Source organism: Ambystoma mexicanum, chromosome 4p (genome assembly GCF_040938575.1).
Source record: "Ambystoma mexicanum isolate Mex_15411 chromosome 4p, UKY_AmexF1_1, whole genome shotgun sequence".
Taxonomy (NCBI): domain Eukaryota; kingdom Metazoa; phylum Chordata; class Amphibia; order Caudata; family Ambystomatidae; genus Ambystoma; species Ambystoma mexicanum.
Window position 1 is genome coordinate 421,102,019 of NC_090927.1, and position 19,735 is coordinate 421,121,753.

At 43.0% G+C, this 19,735-nt stretch overlaps 1 long non-coding RNA gene across 1 annotated transcript in view; it reads right to left on the reverse strand.

Moving 5' to 3' along the window:
* LOC138452590 (uncharacterized) overlaps window positions 1-19,735 on the reverse strand; it is a 349,488-nt gene that overhangs the window by 266,389 nt on the left and 63,364 nt on the right. The window contains exon 3 of the long non-coding RNA XR_011260241.1: window positions 16,818-16,875. This is a non-coding gene — a long non-coding RNA (uncharacterized lncRNA). The remainder of the gene's footprint in view (window positions 1-16,817; window positions 16,876-19,735) is intronic.

The window sequence follows — 19,735 nt, forward strand, 5'->3', positions numbered from 1 at the left end:
CAGTGTGTCAGTGTTAAAAAAGCATGGTGAAGCTGGTTAATTGTAAAGGTTTAAATTGGGTGGGCCTGGAAGGGAGTGGTGTTGATACAATATTAAGGTGGCTGCAGTGTCACAATAAATATGTGCAGGAAGCTCTATGTTTTGACCTGGGCTGCCCTGGTCTATGTTTTCATACCTGCTGGCTCCTTCATGCTGTGAGATTGCATGTATGTATGTTACACTTACCAGGACATGATCAAGTCTCTCAAAAAGCTCTCTAAGACTGAAAACGAACTACATCCACGCCATGTGTCTTTTAACCCGTGAGCAAAATCTCTTATCTTCTAAAAAATGTCTGAAATTCGACATGGACAAACCACTACAGGCCAGGACAAAGCTTCATAATTTTAGTTCACAGAAATGGACATTTCCCTTAAAATGTAGTAAATATTGCTGCATGTATGTGTATTTTGTACATGCCTGTTGACTAGGTTGTCCAATGCACAGTGCTTCTTGTCATAGCTGATTTCCTAAGTTACAGTGTACAATTATAGGGCACAGACAGTCAATTGTACTTCTGCATTAGGTATAAAGTGTGGCAAGCACAAGTGTGCACTATAAATTGTCATAATGTGGTCTTGTTGCTCTCAGTCCAAACTGTTGGCTTTGGAGCCTAGTGTTTGACCTTGCTTTCAAACTTTGCAGCATACGGATGTCGCGTTCGGTAAGCCCTAGGATTTTATTTCAGAATGTACTATATATCCAGAATCTGGGAATTAAGGAAGTCAGCAAAACTAATGTAATTTAAAAAATACAATTTTCCAGAATGACTTGCACACGGCTTCCTCCTTATCTTTACAGGTCAAGGGTGGGTGAAATAAAAAGAACATGTGTGCTGGCAGACGGTTGCATTTGCTGATACCTAAGGCGTACGATCATTATTCTCTCTTAAAAGCTCAGTTTTGTTTATTCCAATGTTAGTCACGGTCTCTGGCATCTAAACGCTGGCCCTTATTCCAAACAGCCTGCTTTAATATATATTGGGTGTATGGTTGAATGTACAGATCCTACCTTTTATTGTGCCTGTGCACTTGCACAGCTGAACCCCAATACACAAAATGATATGAAACATTTTTTTTCTACATGCTTCCCTGTGCATTGGGAGTTTTGTTACAGGCCCCTCAGTAAGGCACCTCTTGGAGGCTGTGTATGGTGCTGATTCAGTGGCTGCATTGAGGACCCTTTCTGAAGTTGCATCAAGGCCTGTTCGCTTGGGCCATTTGTGTGCCTGGGATGGAGCCCAAGGGTAATACAGTTTATTGCACCATATTTTCTTTGAATATGTGTTTTCTGGTGCAGGGCATGTTTTCTCAGGGTTTTGAACAGAAAACAGGAAGTTTTGCAAAGTGAGAGCTTCTCACTTCCCTAAAGTCTAAATACAGTGACCTAAAGCCAGGTTATCAGTATTGCCAGTTCTGCAGCACGCTGTGTCATATTGGTATGAGCATCACATGGTGCGCTGAGGACAGGTTTTCCTAATTTTCCAGCCAGCAATCGCACCTCAGTAGTTCAGGTGCATTACCCTGATTTAATGAGGGATGGTTCTCACACTGTAGAATTGGGTAGAATTGGTGAGGTGGCAACCGTAGTGTGGCATTGCTTTAGATTGGGGGTTGTCTGAGTAGCAGGAGGTGTGTGGTGGCACCATGGTTGTGGTGAATTGTGGCATTGTTAAGTCGTAGCTGAAACTACATGCTTGCAGAAATCACCCTTTCCTAGCACCTTACCCACAGGACTAGACAACTCATACAAGCATTGTAAATCATGGCCCCTAATCCTGTGAGATATCTATACCTAGACCGACCCAAATGTGGGGTTCATGCATGCTTGGATTAGATGCTTCTGTCTGAACATGCAGTTAACACTCTTCTATGCAGTCTCATCTAAGGGCTTGTTGATGCAGCTGCCCTTTGGTATCAGCTGTGATTCAAGAATGCTTCAGAGCCCATCAATGCACGCGACTTGAGTACACCCTAGCCTGTTGACCCATGAACAATAATTTATCTTTAACTGCTATTTTCCAGCATAACAAAGGGGTAGGAATTACAGAGCGTGAGGAAGGAAAGAAATAAGGAGGAATGGCAGAAGAAACAGAAACAACGGGGGTAGAAGGATGGGGGAAAGTTAAGAGGAAAGATGGTAGGGAGACAGGAAGGAAAGAATGTGCGAGAGAAAGGAAAGGAGGGTAGGAAAGATGCCCATGAAAGAAAGGGTAGAGAATGTAAGGGGAAGAAAGAAAAAAAGAAGGAACAAAAGAAAAAAGAAAGAATAAAATCAAGAGGAAGGAAGGGAGGGAGGGATAAGAGAGTGATGGATAATGGGAGGGAAGAAGGAAGGAACTGTTTGCTCCTCCTAACCTACTCAGTAATATACACCAGCAGGTTGAGCACTCGCTGGCGATGCTGCGATCTATGCATGATCCGCAGGTTGCAGTTTCAAATACCGGCAAGGCCAACTCAGCCTTTCATTAATCAGAGGTTGATAAATGAGTACCAACTACCTCGGTTGGGAATGATTGTATGTACATATGTGCTTTGTACAGTGCTTTGGCAAACGCGCTATTTAAATAACAAATCATAATCAAATGCCGTGCCATGGAAAAGGAATGTTATCACTTGTTTTCTCAAGCGTTTACACAAAAAAATGACACACATCAAACACGATCAACGCTGCATCAGTAGCATTTTCTGTAAAGTTGTGAATTGACATGATTCACGGATGAGGGTTTGAGGGCCACTTTTTTTTGGTGAGGGACACTTTTTTTGAGGTGTCAGGGTCTATTTCTTGTCCCTTTCTGACACTGGTCTGTGTCCCTCACCAACCTGCCCATTGAGTCTCTAACTGCTCCCACCACTAACACACTTAACCTCTATGTTCCAGCACACAATACACATAACTGCTAGGCCATTCTTGAATGGCAATTAAATATCATTCGCAAAAGACATCAAACTTCAGAATACGAAACATCTACAGCCAACTATTGTATAGAAGAACCTGCAAAGTAACCTGAAATAACACACAGTACTATACATGATCAGCTGACTTTAGACAGCAGAGCTATCCACCTAATTTGAAAATGCTGCACCATACATGGTCAGGGTTTAGATGGCAAAGCTATCCCTCAAATTTCACATAATTCAGCTGACAGGTACAGGCATGAAACAACTGAGTCTTAACCATAAATCACAAATACAGCACATGCTGCAGCCTACTAGGTCATTGATTAAACAACTGAGACATCTCTCAATTGTGTATACTGTGCCATAAAGTCTCAGGAAGGAAACGCCAGAGATAATCTCTAGGTTGTACTTACTGTATCTTACATGGTCAGATATTAGAAAGCAGAGTTTCCTTCTATGTGACATACATTGTATTTTACATTTCCAGGATTTAGACAGTAGAGCAATCTCTCTAACATGCATATTGTTCACCATAAATGATCAGGTTTTAGACAGCAAAGCTATCTACTTAAGTCACACATATTGCACCTTACATGGCCAAGTTTTAGACAGCAAGGCTGTAAACATACTTCTCCCTTACAGGGTCAGAAGAGCTTTCACATTCAATTGTACATAATGCAATGGCATGTTCAGGCTTCAGACAACAGAACTATACATTACATTGTGTATACTGCACCATGCATAGCCAGACTACAGGTATCATAACCCCCCCCCCTAAATAACACATATTGTATTCACATGGTCAGGCTATGCATAGCATAGTTATCCCCCTAAATTGCACATAATACAACATTTAAAACCAAACTGTTGACAGCACAGATATCTCCTAAAAACTCCCATATTGCACCATACATTGTCAGGCTTTTGGACAGCAGAAATATCGTCTTATATCTCACATACTGTCCTATACATGGTCACTGATTCTTTTAAACCACAAAGCTCTCCCCTATATGGAACATAATGCAACTTACATGGCCAAGGTTTAGACATCCCCGTAAATGATCAGGCTTTAGACACGAGAGTGTTTCGTCTAAATCACACATCATCTGACATAGTCATCTATCCCCCTAAATGGCTGCAGCAGTTTATCCCCCTAAATCACACATACTGTAATTCACATGATCCGGCTTTAGATAGCAGAGCTAACCTCCTAAATTGCAGATACTGAACCATCCAAGGTCTGAGTTTAGACACAAAGCTATCCCCTTAAATGAAACATAATGCATCGTACATGATCAGGGTTTAGGCACCAAAGCTATCCACTCAAATTGCACGTATTGCACCATAAATAATGAGGCTTTATTTTGACAGCAGAGATCTCCCCCTAAATATCCCATACTATGTACCAGGAATCCACACACATACCATTGACAAAGACCTTATAAACAGGCCCTGCTGAGGTTAACCCACATATTTAATACAAAATTTAACAAATTCCATACTAAACTTCCAGGAAACATCCTAATCATTTGTCTGAATGTCACCAATCACTTTGCTACTGGATGCCACCCAAAACGTCTTTTCAACATCCCCTGTATTCTTCATTTGTCTGCTGCCCCTTCTCTCAAACTGACTGACTCAGGATACAATCTCACATGACCTTACATTATAACTAGCATTACCACATACAAGTTAATTAAGCTATGACTAAACTCCCCCCTCTTGCCCTACCACACCCCTCAATATCAGCAGGTAATTAGAACGAAAGATCTGTAGTGAAGCCGATATTGGGATTTCACTATTGAATGAAAAAATCCCAACTGTCCCTGCTAATCCCCTTAGCAGTAGGGTACTTCGGACCTGCACCCATTAACACCAAATGTTTTTTATACTTGTCTTTCCCATTAACCCAATTAAAAATGCCCCTCTCCACCTCGTCTTAGAGAGCCTCACACAGTGGAAAAAGGGCACTTTATATCATATTACTATTTTATTTTTCATTCATTTTTACTGTTATTGTATTGTTCATCTTGATAATACATATTGAATAATATGTATTCTTTGTATGTTTCATTCTATTTCATGTGTAATTATTTCATATTGATATGCATTATACTTCTGATAATCATTAATTTTTATTGTGTATTCATATTGTATTGTTCATGAATGTTTAATTATGTTATGAATGTTGATTGTCAAACTTCATATTAATACTAGCTGTGTTTCTGATCAATATTTTACATTTCAAAAATAATTTCTATTTATGTTACAACTATCATCATTCATGTTGATTCAATTTTTATTTTCTGGTTTATTTTTCATTCATTGATACTTTTTTTTATATATATGTTTTATCTCAGCATCTCAGGAGGAATACGATCAGACAGACGTAAGGACACATGAAGATTTGAACTCTGCTAGTGCAGGAAGGAAAGAACCAGAAGACAGTAATTCTCTGTCTACACCCACTGACTTTGGAACCTCCTCCAAGTCAACATCAGACTTGCCTCCTCTCTTCTACATTACAGGTGGAAGCCCAAGACCTTCCCCTTCAAGTAATGGCTCCTCCATAACCCCCAGATGCACACACATTCCACTCCCCACCTAACCTGAAACCGAGTGATTTGCTCCCCCTTGTTTCCTCCCCTGGTTGTTTGTAGATCCCTTGCTACCAAACTACCTGCCCTCCCTTTCCCCCATTGTTAGCTCACGCGCTACATTGCATCTCTGCTTTCCTCACTGTGTCTTCACCCCTATGACTTGTAAATGGCTCTGTTGCTTCCCGAAGATAGGGTTGCACTTAATAATCACTGTAATAATAAATACTATTAATATTAATTGTAATTATAAATCTGATTCATTTGCATTTCATTTGGTATTAGTAATGTCATTTTCATCAATAATTACAATCTTCATGTATCTTGATTTTTTAGTATTAATATGTATTTTATGTAGGTCACTATTGATTCATGTACGAATAATTGCAATTATCGTGATAATTATTTGATTACAATTTGATATTCATTTTAATTAATTATTTTATTATGTAAGCAATATTTTTCATTTATCACTTTTTAGTTTTAATACTGTTTTTTATTGCTCTTGATGACAACATCTGGTTATATTCATTTTATTTTCTATTACAATGTATTTTTCTTGTATTGTTATATTTTGTTCACTGTATTGAACATAGTGAAAATAATGAAAAGGAAGAATGGCAGAGGAGAATGCCAAAAGGTTATGCAAAGTTAAATCATATTATAGGGCTGTGCCAATTTTCTAAATAAGTAAAGTAGTGCAAACTGCAATAAAATTGGCCCAATCATTAATTTGTCCATTTTGACTTTCAAGCAGCCTTTGCTTCAGGGATGTACAGAATCTCAGTCAGAGTGATGGGCATATCTAAAACAGCTAAAAGCAAATGTTCAATAAAGGTATATGTTTCTTCAAATGTTATTTCCATGTAAGGAACCCTGCCAACTCTAGGTGCATCGGACATACATACTTATATTTTCTTCCATTCCATTCAGGTAGAGGAATCCATCAATGTTCTGAGAAGCCTAGCTGAAAAAGGGCACAAAGTAAGCAAGCTGTAAAAATCAAGAAACACCCACTTCCAAGAAAACCTGTTGTGTGACCAGGGATGACATTTCACCAAAATGCCAGGTGTAGCCGGTAGTGACATCACATGACCTCTGACCTCCCTGATGGAATCATAGGACGTGATGCAATGTAATTTGACACCCCACCACAAAGTGACACCACAGGAAGTTATATCACATTACCTTTAGCCCCAATAACATCACAGGAAGTGGCATCACATTGGACTGGGCCAGAAGCAGTCATGTTATGATATGATATGATATTTTATTTGTTTCGTGCTCGTACACATGTGCGACAAGGCTAGGGAGGGGAAAAAAGCGAGAACAATAAACAACAATCTTACTAGACCGAGTGACATTGAGAATGCACAAGTGCATGGGAGAAGGATAGGGGAGAAGTGCATGGAAGGGAGGAGAAGTGGAAAGTGCCAAGCAAATGAAAAACTGATAAATAAATAATAAAGCCAAGAACTATGGATAAATAATAAAATAAATAAATAATAAAGATAACGGCAGGAGAGATACAATCCCAGGGCTTGAGGCAAAGGACAAGTCTCGAGAGTAGGAGTAGGAGAGTAGAGGCAGGTAGATTTAGAAAGTCTGTTACAATAGTCCAAACTAGACAGGACTAGTGCTCGGGAGACAGTAAGCTTCTGGGGGAAGGAAAGGAAAGGTAGAGTACCTCTGAGGAGGGGTAGTAGGAAGTTTGACATTTTAGAGACATCGGAGTTGTGGGCAGAAAAGGAAAGCATATAATCAAATATAATCGAGAGGTTCTTAGCTGCTCAGGTGGGGGTAGGAGGAGGGCCAAAGGAGGCCGGCCAGAGAGTGAGGGGAAAGGAGGGGGAAAGCGTTAGGCATAATCACCTGCAGTACCATTTGGGAACACTACAGGCAATTAAGATTACAAGTGTAAGCACAATTTCACCTTTGGTACAAGCCTGTTCTACACAGTAAAGTGGTAGCGATGGCTGAGCAGCCAGGCTTATCTCAAGAGTTTAAGTGAGCAGTAGAACAAGTTATACAAAGGATGAACCAATAAAGTGATTCAAATATACACTTACTCAAGGTTTCTTGGTAAAAGAATATACATTTATTTACTCAGTCAGTTAGAAAACATTACACTAGCATAAGCAGCTCAATATCACACACTACTAAACCACAAAAATACAACCGGTAAGTAAATGAACAAGTTTAGCTCCAATGAATTGGGAGCAAAATGGCACTTCAGATACTTATTAAAGGAGTGAAAAGACAAGGTTATAAGAATAGACAGCCCAAATACATTCATAGGCAGGGAAAAGGGTGTCAGTTAACTACAACCAGCAATTATTCTCATATACCTGGGCCAAAGTCAATGGTTCAGAGTCTTTGTATAGGATAGCACAGTTCTGGTAGATAACGGTTAAGTCTTTGCCACAGAGTTTAGAAGAATTTGGCTAGCCGAAAAGTTCGATGAATTTTATGGGAAAGACAAGCATTCATAGTGGAGGAAAGTTTCACACACTTCTTCGATGGCCGAAAAGATTTCCGGACTGCGTTTGCACAGTACCTTGTTAATGAAGAAAGCTGTAACAGAGGCAGTTGTTCCTGGCATTTCGAGCAGATCTTGCTGTTCCTGAGCTTCAGTCGTGGGGACAAGAAGGAGGACGTGAGGAGGTTCCTGCACTGCCCAGGGATGAGGCCAAAAGCTGTAGCAAGATGTTGGTTTAAGGTGTAGTCCCTTAAAGTCCACGAACTGGTTTCCTTCCCTCTGGCTATCCAGTTTTCAACATCACTCTGATGAAAATTCGACCAGATGGGAATGGTGTCCAGGTAGCTTGTGAGTTGGTTGTTCCCACCAAACTCAAGGGAAGAAGTTAACCATGAAGGGTTTCTCTGTCGATGGAGTTTCAGGCAATTCAGGCCTGCAGCAGGGCTTCACCGGCAAGGAGTTGCAGCAGTCCTCTTCCTTCTGCTCATCTTTGGTTCTTTCGTTCCAGTGGTCGACTCTGCTTTCCAAGTCCCAGAGACCTGCTTTTAAACAGTTTTCCCCCATTCATTCCAGCCTGGCTGTCACTTACAAAGCAGAGTGGCTGTCCTTCCTGGACAGCCAGCTGCCCAATCACGGCAGAGTGCATTCAGGTCTCCTAGAAGACTAAGCACAGGGAGTTTCGGGCATCTCCCTCACATCCTGTCCACCCCAGACACTCAGGCGCCAGGGGAGGGCTTCATCACTGAAGCCCGCCAAAGGCCTATGAACAAAGGGACCAAACCTGGTGTGCCACACAGAGACAAACACAAGAAGGACTTTTCCTAAAAGAAATGGTGAAAAAGATGACCGGAGTCTGTTTTTACAGACAGGTCTGGGGCGCCATATTGAAAAACATGGCTGACCTGATTTTTAGCTATCATTGTTAGCGGTCGGGAAAAATTACGGTAGTTGATCTAAACCACTGCCACCAGCCATTTAAAGTAGGAAAAGCTAACATTTTACTGTTACATGATTGTTTTGATTCATGGGAAGCTAAGCAACCCCTCCAGTACTCTATAGTAAGATAGTATGTGCTGGGTCAGTAAATTTAAAGAGACTAGTAAAGTCAATTTAACTTGACATGCTCTGGGAGACAGCAGTCAGTCCCAGAGAAGGTATTTAAACCTTGGGAAGTCTGAAAGACATTCCTGTGCCACTGCACTGAAGGTGCTGTGTGACAACAGAAAAAGATGATGCCACTGGAGTTGTTTCAAAACTCCATAATCAAAGAACACAAAAGTAAAACACACACAAAATACATGGAAGAGTGGGAAAAAAGGCTCCCACTCTTCCCAGATAAAAAAAAAATAAAATCCTAGAAATCCAGCAAAGTTGCTGGGGGTATCAAAAGGTAAGGGAAATTAGCACATTTTGAGAATTCTCCCTAAAAGAAGGTGTGCCAATGAGGGGGATCTCTTTCTTGCTGGCATTTAGGCAGAGGTTGTTGGCGGCACACCAACCCTGGATGCCAGATAGGCAATCAGAGATGAGAGAAGGAGAGGAGTTGCCGAGGGAAGCCTGAAGATGAGTTCAGTGTCATCAGCATAGCACTGGAAACTGGAGCAGAAAATAGCAATGCAGTGGGCGAGAGTTGCATGGTATTGGTTGAGAGCCAAGGCAGGAGGTAAGACCCCAGGGGAACAGCACAGGTAGAAAGGGAGATAGATGAAAGGAAGCACCCAAGTTGGACCTGGGAGGGTCAATCAGAAAGGAAAGTGGTCAGACAGGTAAGAGCCTGATCGGTGATACCCAGGTTGTCACAGAGACTCTTAAGCAGGATGGTATGGTTGACTGTGTTGAAGGCAGAAGAGAGATCGTTTAGGATGAGGACAGAGGGAATGTTAGAGTCAAGGTTGCAGAGCAGTTGTTTGTGGATGTTCAGGAGAGCAGTTTACATGCTTCTGGCAGCTCTAAAGTCAAACTGATTGTCCTGGAGACAGCCCACAGAATCAAAATGACGGTTAAACTGAGAGATAGCCAGCTTTTCTAGGAGTTTGCCCAGAAAGTCAGAATAGCATGACCTTCTATGTCATTATCTCAACAGCAACTGGATGCATTGCCCAGAGGTTGAACATAGATATCTGCAGTAGGTGCATGAATCCATTGCTCTACCCCCTTTCTCTGAGATCAGAAAGCTGAATGAGTCCCCCACTTAAATGGTACTTGATTTACTTGCACATGTGGGGTGGATGAAAGGGTGCCAGCCTGCTGCTGCCGGATTTGAACTTGTAAAGTGCAGCCTGTCTTCGCTTTAGAGGCCAACGCTTTACGTTTGTAGCGTTTGTAGAAATCAACCCTTGGCTTTTTAATAAAAACATGTCCCAATTATAGAAAAAGATTTATACTTCAAAAGTGTATGGCGCGGGTCTGCTTTCATTCGAAAGGCCACTGTAAACTAGTTTTAAATTAGTGTAGCACAACATCTGAATACCGGTTTAACATTATTAGCTCAAGCTATAAATGCAACACCCCTTAATAAAGTAAACAGCAGACTATGCTTAAAGACAGCATTCCCTTGGTTTACGTGCTGCTTTTACACTTGGGTGAAATGAAAACACACAAAAAACCACACCGTACATACCAACGAAACCGTCTTTTACATGCATGATGTGTTCAAATGGCGTGTTTGCTATTGGCGTGGCTCTCAAAATTGCAGCCTCATGATTCTTACAGTCGCATGTTTATATTAAAATGTTTTCAACAACTTTCAGAACAGCAGGCAGGGCAGGGTCTGATGGAAGTCCCCGATAAATAGTGGGGTGAGTAGGTGTTTAGCAAGAAAACTGCACAATGAGATGGTTAACTCAATAGCAAATGTCAAGTTTCTCAGAGCAACAGTTAATATTAGTACAGTTATATAGCACTTTAGAACATGCTTTCCCCACAGTATTATGTGTTTTTATCATTAACCAATATTGTGGCTTGCAATGTAATTATCACAGATTTTCACACCTGTGGATGCTTGGAACAGATGTCCAGGTGAGAGCATAGCGAGCTAAGCTTTGGTGGGTCTGACGGCCATGTTTTTAATATCATTATTTCAGTATGTCCATACATGGAGTCATCGTTTTGCAACATTCTGTTGTCGGATGGCAATTTAGCCATTTTCCCTCCTGGGGGTGTGCCTGCAATGCTGTGTGGGGGTAGAAGATTAATCAAAAAAGGGGCCTTTGCGGCTCCAAAGAGGTGCAGGTACATTGGGCGGGTGGGGGTGGCATAACCATGGGCTGGAAAAAGCATAGGGAGTATTGTCACCCAGGTCATGTAACCACCCTGCAGGCATATGGGTCTACTTGTTATGACCTACAATTTGGCAGATGTCATGCTCTTTTGTCCCACCTGTTCATCTGAAAGTAGAAACATTACGTTTCACATGCCTATCCCCTATCATCATGGAGGATAGCAAAGGGGCAACGTGCTGGTCGTGGAAGCAAGACCACGCAGAGCAACAGAGGTTCGAATTCTGGATCCACGCTTAGAAACCAAACTCAGGTATTAAGCGTGTTATGAAATAACAATTAAAATAAATAAGAATTATGAAGACACAGGCAAACTACATATGAAACCCAAAGAGGACAGGCATGCGGCACAGCAGTCACTAGCTGACTCCTGCTACACTGAAATGTAATCTGGTTCCTCACATCAGTCTTGGTCTTTCCCTAATTCTCTATGTCTTTAAATAAAAAGATCACAGTGCCCAAGGAGGACATACAAAGCCTCCTGGATTCCAGAAATGACTTATTTTTTTTATGGAAAGCTGCCTTCTATACTTGGCTCTGCCCATTGCAGGCACTACCAGCAGCATTACTTGTGAAGCCGAGCGAGGGCAGTCAGGTGGTGCAGCATTCACTAGGTCACTCCTGTTACACTGCACTAAATCCAGGGCCCACCCTCACATTGGCCTACACAGAGCCTAAGGAGGAACATCAAAAGCCTCCTTCATTGAAAAAATTGCATACTTTTTAATTGAAGCTTTCTTCTGCTGCCTTCTTGTCAACTTGGCTATGGCTGCAGGTGCGTGCTATGCACTCTTCAAAAGAAAATGGAGTCATATGTTTCCAGCCTTAGTCTGGAAATGGCGACGCCCACTGGTCCCTCCGATTTCATTGGAGAAAGCCATGGGTCGCAAGATTTTGGCCAGGGTACAAAGTCAATACCCAGGGGTTGCAGCTGGTGCCCCTGTATCCCTCTAAATGACGTCCATGGGTGTGACTCAATATGGGATCTAATTAGCCCAATTCCTTGGAAGCAGTCATGCAACATTGTCTGATGTACACGGCACAAACACAGGTATGGAACCCAGTAGTGTACAAGATGAAAATACTGCTGATCCCAAGTCATCATCCCATTTGAATGTAAAAGGATAACATGTACCTCATCTGACTTGCAGTGTAGTACTGGAGAACATGATAGTTGTTGTGGTACAGTCACAGGTTGAAGGGCAAGCACTGGAAACAGAAGGTCCATCTGTGGTTGCAGTCAGTGCAATTTATTTAGAGGAAGGAGTGAATGCTGCTGAAAATGAGGTAAAGATCTCGATCATCCATTCCTCACCAACACCCCTTTCAGACTATGATGGCAGTGACCTTCTATGGTTCTGTAGGACCTGGTAAAAGGAGGAAGCATGAATCACCAATGAACTTTAGTGATGATGATGATGATGATGATAATGGTAATGCTGTTAGTCCTGGACACAGAAGTGTAAATGTGACTGAGGAGCGACAGAAGCACAGCACAAAAAAGACTGTTCTGCTGTACCCAGGAGCTTCTTTTTTGGCGTATGAAAAAACATTAAGCAACAGTATGGAAAGCAGCGAAGGGTAATTGGAAGCACAGAAGCAGCAACAGAAAGCAATCTGTGAACCCTAGGGGCCCAGTGTTCCCTTTGTAAAAACTACTGAATGTCTTCACAAAAAAGACGAAGTTATTCCACAGGCCACATTGACATCTAATATTTCTGAAAAAAAGCCTTGCATCATAGGAAGCCGGGCACAAATTATGGCACTGTGGGGCTTTGAAGTGACTTAAAAAACAATCATTGAGGTGGATTCTGTGCACAAGAGAAGAGTAAAAGTGGATCAGCTGCTGGAACGTCTTCTAACGTAAGAGTGCTTATTATCGTGGCAGAAGATGACAATGGTATTACTGAAGAGTGATAGCTGAATGGTTTTGAATACATCATAATCAATGGTTTGCTCCAGATATTGTGTTTTCATCCTGCTATGCCATTATAGAATGGAAAAGGGACCATATGCAATTCTGGCTTTGTCCCTCCTAAGTGAGGTAGTCAAACCAGAACTGCTAGTTCACATTTCTCCTGTACTGGTCTCACCCTAAACCAGTGTCCAGGTGGCATATAGCAGTAACCCCTGCATGTAAGTGATCATTATCTCTGAGTGGCCCAGGCACCCCTACAGCCATGACACTTTTGCAATCATAGTCTCTGAAACAGGACAAGATTGTGAAATGTTTTCAACACGTCTACAAAGTGTATTTTTACAATTGGAAGTTGGACAAAATGTTGATATTTCAACTCCTGTCCTATTCTTTACAGGATATCAAAGCATTTCGGGAATTAGTCAAAGCCATTCATCCAAAATGTCAGGAACCAGGTCATAAATAGGTTTTCACAGTTGACTGCCTTATCTTAATAGAGCATCTTTAGGGAAAGTCAGTAAAGTACTTATGGAGTCCACAGTGCAAACCATTCATGTGACATTAAATATGTGGACCCATGGGCAGGCAGCAGACTGTACATGTATAATTGGGCAACAGGCTTCATTTAAGGAACTTCTGTGTGAGGGCAACTAACACTACCTCAACTACCATACCACAAGAACAATCCCAGCAATCAGTTCTTTCAAAGGTGCTATGCAGAAAGCACACACATAAGCAGAACTCGTGTCAGTACTCATTGACAAAGGTTTGGGATGGCTTATACCAAAATAATTGTCTATTGGCCTACTTATGTAAGACAATGATACCATCATTTTGTGTTTAATGTCACGTGGTAAATACTACTGTATGCCCTGTTTTGTTCACTACTCGATCTTCACAGCACTTCCTGAAAAAAGAACAATGGATGCCAAATATGTGGGGCCATGTCAGCCATTCTGAGAAATGCATGAAGACTCTGAGTAGTTTGCAAACCACAGAATTCAATATCTGCCTTTCACAGGATGTTTCCATCCAATAGAATTCCCCTCTATATATACTTAAACACTTCTTTGAACAGCACAGCATCGGGGTATTTTGAAACAGCTCAACCATCGTCCAACACATTTAGTAATGTGATCACACTTGTTTGTGTGCTCAAAAACCAGATGATGATAGGGTAAGGAATTAGAAAAGAAGAGGAACTTGAAGATTTGGGTATCACCAATGGCATACATTTAGAATTAGAAGCAAATGCCATAATCGACACAGACATAGTTGAATCTCAGGAGTTCATATGTGTTACACTTTTAAACCTATGATGCAGACATTGATCATCAGCTTTTTGCTAAGGGGCGGATCCAGAACATAATTGGGATACCTGAGGGAGAGGGCTCACTTGCAATTTCGCAGGAAAGAAAATTAAGAAATGCCTTTTTATTCTACTTCCACATGAATCAGTCCTAGGTAAACTAATACAACCTGCACAGGTGCCCTTTCACTCCCTGGAGAGTAGAAATAACTAGCTTCTCCGAAGTCTCTATCTGTTACTTGGGAGCACAACAGCACAAAGTCAAGTCTATGATTTTCTGCAGTTCCTTCCCAAGTTCAATCACATTTATTTTATTAGCATAGCAAAATGGTGAAGAAGTTAACACTAAGCAGGCTGACAATCACATATCGGTAGTTCCCTCCCACCTATGTCAACTCTAAATGTCTTTAAGTGCAGCAGACATTAGAGACCAAAGGACAAATCTGTTTACCAGAAAAAGAAGAAGTATATGAAGCAGCACTCATTCACCTGCACATATTCTATTCCCGAGAATAAGGATTTTGAGGAAGCACATCTGGGAGATTGTCAACATGTTTGTGCTGCTGATGCTCTTTCAGATTATGATGCTGCAGAGAATGGCACTATCATCCACTAGTACTGTTTGGATGTTCTGGAGCACTCTACATCACCAGAGATACTAAGGTACTGCAAGGATGGTAGGAATATTTAAAATCTCCATGTAACCCAGTATTGTGAGTTAATATTTTCTTCCCCAAAAAATTTTAATTACACATATAATATATACATTTTATCAAATGGTTCATTCATCCAGTTAAACACTGTACGAATTACCCCCTCAGAATGGCTACAGCCATCAAAGCATAACAACAACAAAAAAAAAAAAACAATCTAATGCATAGTGTATGTCTTCCTTCACCGGGAATATTTCAGGTCTCTCATATTCATTTCTTAAAACTGGTGTGTTCTACACCTCTTCTCCAACAGTTTTTATATAATGTATGTTTTAAATGCACAATGCACCTTACCCAACTGTAAGTATTATGTTTCACTTAATGTATTCAAGAAAAGGGTTGGGCCCTATTTTGGAACACTTCCAGCACTTCGCTCGGATATGAGATGAATTGGTTAGTTGGTGCAAGTTCACCACGGATTGGTGGAGGTGGTGCCCTCACCTCTTTTAGTAAAAGGTGATAGACAGAATCCTGGATACCTTGAGCTTGTTTTTTAAGAGAAAGATGAATATCTGCACAATTGTTTGAGTGAAACCCTGTTTTTTTTTAATTTAATATAAAGAAGACATGTAGTCTAGTGTGGACAGCCAACATGTGTTTCGACCTGTAGGGTCCTTTTCAAGGCTGGTTTTAACATGTACATGTCAACCATTTGTGGGTGTAACAAGAGATAATTTGTCACATATGTGCAAAAGGTGTGGGGATTGTCCCGTGAATAAATTGAATTGTGAAAACATACATCATATATCGTTACACACATAACAAAATGGAAGAATAAACACATATTCATTCATGTTTGACATTTAAGAAAACAAAACAATTTCCAACTGTTGTTATGGGAGAGAGAAGGAGGGAGAATAGGGAAGCAGAGGAGAGTTTAGTTTAAATGGAGCGCTTGGTATGTGCTTCAAGATAAATGGGCTAATGTGTCCTATTTGCTCTGCCCTTTTCTTACCTATTGTGTTTTTTGTTGATGCTTGAATGGTTCCTTGGCTATTCAGTTACTGTGTAGGCTGCAGTAAGGTTTGTCAGCCTTATATGTCTCTGGGCTGGGTTAATTACCTGGTTAGGCTGGGGAGGAAGTAGACTCTGGTTAGGCCTACATGAACTAGTGCACTGCATGTTATGGCTGGGCCCTGTGAAGTGACCATTGGGGGTTGTGATGGCATCATTGAGAGAAGAGTCACTGGGCTGTGCCTAGATAGAGTGGTGAGAGAAAATGTGCTGTTGTGCTGGCAGTGTGGGGCTGTTGCTCCCGTGGGCTGGAGCTTGATGTTGTCAGTACTGGTGCTGGTGCATTGTCTGTTGCATTATTCCTGTTGTGCTGTTGTTGGAGCGTTTGCAAGAGGCTAGCTGGTGTTTGGCCTCAAACAAGTGAGTATGTGTCATGGTGGAGGCCGGGTGTGTTCTAAGTTCGGGGATTTCCCTGCATGCTGCCCATTATATGCAGCAAGTCTAGCCTGCTTGGATTGTGATTAGGCATAAGGTATGATTGTCTGTGTTGCCCCACGTTAGTGTGGATGTGAAAAGTGAGGGACACAGAGTGTTGGCAGCGAGATCTTCCGCATATGATGGTCCTCCTACCTAATTGTTCCACTCCGTCTGTGCATATTGCAGATGGAAATTCCATTATTTGATTTGCCTGCGTGAGAGCAATATGATAAACAGATTAGTAAAATTATCACAAAAGATAAAAATTACATTTTAGAAAACTGCAATGGTTTAATGTAGAAATCTCCAAGATGACATCCAATCAAATGGGAGGTAAAATGGGGTTAAAAGTTACTCATTAGACTGCCCCCTTCATAAATATGCCCTGTGAGCACAGAGTTGATGGTTTAGTGGGATGTCACTTTTGGAACACTGTCCAATCACATAGCAATTAGATTACAGAAATAGTGCACACTGCTAAATGGAGTGATTTCAGATCAATAAAAGTCCAAACCCACAGATTCTGGGGCCTGGCCTGCTCATTCACTGACTGGGGTGGACTGACTGAAAGAATTAATAGATTGCTTTCCGATTGGACACATTTTGGACTAGTAATAGTACACTGTAAGAGAGACCTACCTGGAGTTAAAGCCCACTCTGTCTACAGTAGAGATGATAGCAAAACAGAAAGTTGATGGCTGGAAGGTTTTGAATTAATCATAACCACGGGCAAAGCTCTGGGCAACCCTCCAGTCCATCGTTTTTCAGCCTGCCAAGCCATTACAGAAGGGGAAAAACCATATGCAAATCAGGCTTGGTCCTACCCCAAAAAGGGGCAGTCCAGCCCAAACTGCTAGGTCACATCCCTTCTGCACGAGACCACAAGCATCCCCAGACATGTTTCAGCCTTGTTGGGCGTCATCAGTGAGGAGTAGCTTGGGTCTCTAGGCCCGGCAGACTCGGGACCCACGTCTGGGCATACCCGTCCCACTGGGGTGACTTTAGGGGTGGGGCCAAGCCTGATTTGCATATGGTCTTTCCCTTCTGTAATGGCTTGGCAGGCGAAGAACGGTGGTCTGGAGGGTTGCCCAGAGCGTTGCCAGTGGTTAAGATTAATTCTAAACCTTCCAGCCATCACCTCTTTGTTTTTTCTATGTCACCCCGAGTGGGACGGGTATGCCCAGACGTGGGTCCCGTGCCTGCTGGGCCTAGAGACCCAAGCTACTCCTCACTGATGAGCCCCAACAAGGGCGAAACATGTTTGGGGATGCTTGTGGTCTCGTGCAGAGGGGATGTGGCCTAGCAGTTCGGGCTGGACTGCCCCTTTTGGGGTGGGGCCAAGCCTGATTTGCATATGGTCTTTCCCTTCTGTAATGGCTTGGCAGGCGAAGAACGGTGGTCTGGAGGGTTGCCCAGAGCGTTGCCAGTGGTTAAGATTAATTCTAAACCTTCCAGCCATCACCTCTTTGTTTTTTCTATGTCACCCCGAGTGGGACGGGTATGCCCAGACGTGGGTCCCGTGCCTGCTGGGCCTAGAGACCCAAGCTACTCCTCACTGATGAGCCCCAACAAGGGCGAAACATGTTTGGGGATGCTTGTGGTCTCGTGCAGAGGGGATGTGGCCTAGCAGTTCGGGCTGGACTGCCCCTTTTGGGGTGGGGCCAAGCCTGATTTGCATATGGTCTTTCCCTTCTGTAATGGCTTGGCAGGCGAAGAACGGTGGTCTGGAGGGTTGCCCAGAGCGTTGCCAGTGGTTAAGATTAATTCTAAACCTTCCAGCCATCACCTCTTTGTTTTTTCTATGTCACCCCGAGTGGGACGGGTATGCCCAGACGTGGGTCCCGTGCCTGCTGGGCCTAGAGACCCAAGCTACTCCTCACTGATGAGCCCCAACAAGGGCGAAACATGTTTGGGGATGCTTGTGGTCTCGTGCAGAGGGGATGTGGCCTAGCAGTTCGGGCTGGACTGCCCCTTTTGGGGTGGGGCCAAGCCTGATTTGCATATGGTCTTTCCCTTCTGTAATGGCTTGGCAGGCGAAGAACGGTGGTCTGGAGGGTTGCCCAGAGCGTTGCCAGTGGTTAAGATTAATTCTAAACCTTCCAGCCATCACCTCTTTGTTTTTTCTATGTCACCCCGAGTGGGACGGGTATGCCCAGACGTGGGTCCCGTGCCTGCTGGGCCTAGAGACCCAAGCTACTCCTCACTGATGAGCCCCAACAAGGGCGAAACATGTTTGGGGATGCTTGTGGTCTCGTGCAGAGGGGATGTGGCCTAGCAGTTCGGGCTGGACTGCCCCTTTTGGGGTGGGGCCAAGCCTGATTTGCATATGGTCTTTCCCTTCTGTAATGGCTTGGCAGGCGAAGAACGGTGGTCTGGAGGGTTGCCCAGAGCGTTGCCAGTGGTTAAGATTAATTCTAAACCTTCCAGCCATCACCTCTTTGTTTTTTCTATGTCACCCCGAGTGGGACGGGTATGCCCAGACGTGGGTCCCGTGCCTGCTGGGCCTAGAGACCCAAGCTACTCCTCACTGATGAGCCCCAACAAGGGCGAAACATGTTTGGGGATGCTTGTGGTCTCGTGCAGAGGGGATGTGGCCTAGCAGTTCGGGCTGGACTGCCCCTTTTGGGGTGGGGCCAAGCCTGATTTGCATATGGTCTTTCCCTTCTGTAATGGCTTGGCAGGCGAAGAACGGTGGTCTGGAGGGTTGCCCAGAGCGTTGCCAGTGGTTAAGATTAATTCCAAACCTTCCAGCCATCACCTCTTTGTTTTTTCTATGTCACCCCGAGTGGGACGGGTATGCCCAGACGTGGGTCCCGTGCCTGCTGGGCCTAGAGACCCAAGCTACTCCTCACTGATGAGCCCCAACAAGGGCGAAACATGTTTGGGGATGCTTGTGGTCTCGTGCAGAGGGGATGTGGCCTAGCAGTTCGGGCTGGACTGCCCCTTTTGGGGTGGGGCCAAGCCTGATTTGCATATGGTCTTTCCCTTCTGTAATGGCTTGGCAGGCGAAGAACGGTGGTCTGGAGGGTTGCCCAGAGCGTTGCCAGTGGTTAAGATTAATTCTAAACCTT